Genomic DNA, 3,671 nt, shown 5'->3' with positions numbered 1-3,671 from the left:
GTGGACGAGACATCACGAAATTGTGTTCTGATAGTGTAGGAAATGAATGGGATCAAGATTTATAATTATGTCTCAGTTTCATTGTATGATAGTATATTTTCAACAGTGATAGTATATTTTCGTCATTATGATGGTATATTTCTCACACTATAATAGTATATTTTTGACACATTGATTAGATTTGTATTACTTGGTACATAGTAGCTTTTTTTATGCATGGTTGTAGCTTTTGTTGCTACCGGTGGTACATTTTGTTGCTGACGGTAGTAGTTTTGTTTTTGAAGTAGCTTTTGTTGCTGGAGTTAATAGCTTTTGTTGCTGGATGTAGTAGCTTTTGTTGTTAGATGTAGTAGCTTTTGTTGTTGAAGGTAGTAGCTTTTTTTGTTGAAGGTAGTAGATTTTCTTTCTAACAATAGTAGCTTTTGTTCATGGCGATAGTACCTTTTGTTGACAGTGGTAGTAGCTTTTCGGTGACACAATATTTTGTGACCTCATCGGAGGTCATCGAAATTATCACTGTAGTAGCTTTTGTAGCCGGTGGTGGTAGCTTTTGTAGCTGGTGGTAGCAGTTTTTGTGCTTTTGTAGCAGGTAGTAGTAGTTTTTGTGGCTGGTGGTAGTAGCTTTTATGACCGGTCGTAGTAGCTTTTGTGACCTGTGGTAGTAGCTTTTGTGGCCGGTCATAGTAGCTTTTATGGTCGGTGGTAGTAGCTTTTGTGGCTGGTAGTAGTAGCTTTTGTGACCGGTGGTAGTAGCTTTTATAGCTGGTAGTAGTAGCTTTTGTGATCGTCGGAAACCTCGTCGGAGGTCGGTCAGAAACCTTGTCGGATATCGGTCGGAAACCTCGTCGGAGGTCGATCCGAAACCTAGTCGGAGGTCGGCCTGAAACCTCGCCAAAGGTCGGCCGGAAACCTCGCCGGAGGTTGGTCGAAGACTTTTCTAAGATGAGAGTGGTTGTTGACTTTTTATAATAGTTGCATTCTTGTAAATATAAGAGAGAAAATCTAATTTTTTTTGTTGGATGGCAGTATGTAATTTTGTTGAACTTCTATATCTAATATAAAACTCTATTTAGGCTTAGGTGGACTTATGTGAGTAAAAATGTTTAGGTGGACCTATATGGAAAAAAATGTTTGAAAATGGACTTCTATGGAATTGGCCCAAGATATAATCCATAATTAAATTTGAAGTTTAATTTTGAATGTAAAAGCCTCAAATCGTAATTTCCAAGTCTTCTTCATTTTATTCAGCTTCACTTTATTCAGCATAAAAAACAAGAGTTGATCAAGCAAAACTAAGAATCAGTCAATAATTCTCATATATAAAATTGTCATTGATGTGACCAAACTACCTTTGCAAAGAGTTGATAAACCACGAACACAGAGAGCTAATGAGCTGTGAACTTTGTGTATTGATACAAAACTGAAAGAAGACAATTTATAGTGTTTCGGTAACCCTAGGCTAAAGTGAAGAAAGACGTACTGGACCCTTATACACATGTAATATTACTTTTTAAATGAGTCGTGTACACGGGTTGTATATTATATAACCCGACCCATCTAATAAACGTGTTATGTGGGTTTATTTCGTGTTGGTGGGTTGACCTGTGGTTGACTCGTTTATTAAATGGGTCATGACCGGTTGACCCGTCGTTGACCCATTTTTTAATGTTCTACCCGCTTTATTTTGTGCGGGTTTCAAGTCACGTTGTCGGGTCGTGTCAGAATTGACAGCCTTACCCAGAATTACGATTACACCGAATTCTTCAACTTCCGCTTGCCGAGCAAAAACCCCAACTTCTACAAGTACTACAGCAACCACATCATCCGCCACTATGGCTCCAACCCCGGCTGCGCCCTCATTTCATCGACGTCCGCAAAAGCCTAATGGGTGACGTCAGCTCGATTCTCAGGATTTTACATTTCTTCGAAGCCTGGGGTTTGATCAACTATGCTCCAAAAGACTGGGGTAAAAGACTCTTCTGCCCCTTCCAAGGATAAGCAAAAGACCTGTGATGGCTACAAGTCACTGTCTGTAGCATTGCCTGTTTTGTTTCAGGAAAGGTATATGACAGGATCTATCCCGAATTTCACCCTGAAACCTGAGAAGATCCTACGGGCACCACCTCCAAGGTAATTCTACCGAAAATTCTGCAGAATTTTCCCTAAAAGTGGACTACCTTGACCGGCAAGGAAAAACTCATAAAAACATTTTTATATTAAAAATCTACATTCAACACCTGGAGTCATCCGCTCTCCACAACAACATAACCCCCATACATCTAAATTATAATTAATAATATTTACCAAGTACATAACAGATTAATAAGATCCACTCAATCCCTGGAGTTGTTAGCTCTTTCTAATCACAACCACCCACCCACTATATAAACGACAGGGGTCAAGTTATTATATTTACATCAACAACTCCACCGAACTCACAAGATCACATCGACACAATACAATACCACACCAAGTAACTCAACAATTCCACATTTCATAATTAATATGCTCGATCAATATATATATCTCAAATCACAAATCAACAATCAAGCTCAACCAATAATGCTTCTAAAAATAGAAGTGACAGACCAATCCCATTGGTTCGTAGTAATCATGGAAAGGGGAAAGTGTTTCACCATAAAGATGAGCCTCCCATGCTAGGGTCAGAGTCTCCTAGGCTCTAAATAATAGAGTCCCACGCTAAAAGCTAGCTAGCAATAATAAACATACGACGTCCCTTATATGGTGAAATAAAATGGTCAAATAGAGCTCACGAGAAACATATCCTGGCCCGCTAGATAGAGCTCACGAGAAAAGTATATATCTCGGCCACTAGATAGAGCTCACGATATAAGTATCTCGGCCCACTCGTCCAATGAATATAATAACACTCATTGACGTGTCTCACACGTCAAGTGAGATTAAATTATCAAATAGAGCTCACGAGAAACATATCTCGGCCCACAAGATAGAGCTCACGAGAAAAGTATCTCGGCCCACTAGATAGAGCTCACCAAAACTCTCAAACTTTATATCTTTGGACTCCTCTCAACATAAACAAGCTAAAGAACTCAAAAAATAACCCAAAAGAGGCGGCACCGCCGTTTGCTCCGTCAGCAGCGGCGACTGGCCACCGCCAAACTCCGACTGACACCAAATTTTAACACAAACATCCTTTCAACATTCTAAACAACTTTCATAACAACCACAATGATCAATTTCAAATATAAACATAGAAATCGAATCAAAAACATAAAACCCCAATTCAAGAACCTTAGAAATAGAAATCGTCGATTCTCCTTGCCTAACTCGAATTAGATCAAACCATCTTGAGGGTTTGCTATAAGAGGGAAGACCTTGAAGATGCGGGTGGTGGCGCCGCTTGTGTTGGTCGGAGGAGAGAGAACTGATCGAGTTCAAAAACAGGTCTGAGTAGCCTGTTTTTGGCTTGCTGGGCTCACCTTAGCTTGAAATTTGCTGCAAGACAACCATATGGAGGTAGGGGATGAAGAGACGAATCCAACGCTACCAATCTCACCGCAATCGGACGTCCAATGAATGAGATATGGCCGGAATCGCGCGGGTGGAGAGAGAGAGAGAGAGAGAGAGAGAGAGAGAGAGAGAGAGAGAGAGAGAGAGAGAGAGAGAGAGAGAGAGAGAGAGAGAGAGAG

Source organism: Fragaria vesca, linkage group LG7, assembly GCF_000184155.1.
Source record: "Fragaria vesca subsp. vesca linkage group LG7, FraVesHawaii_1.0, whole genome shotgun sequence".
NCBI classification, from domain to species: domain Eukaryota; kingdom Viridiplantae; phylum Streptophyta; class Magnoliopsida; order Rosales; family Rosaceae; genus Fragaria; species Fragaria vesca.
Note: the sequence above shows the minus strand (reverse complement) of the source record.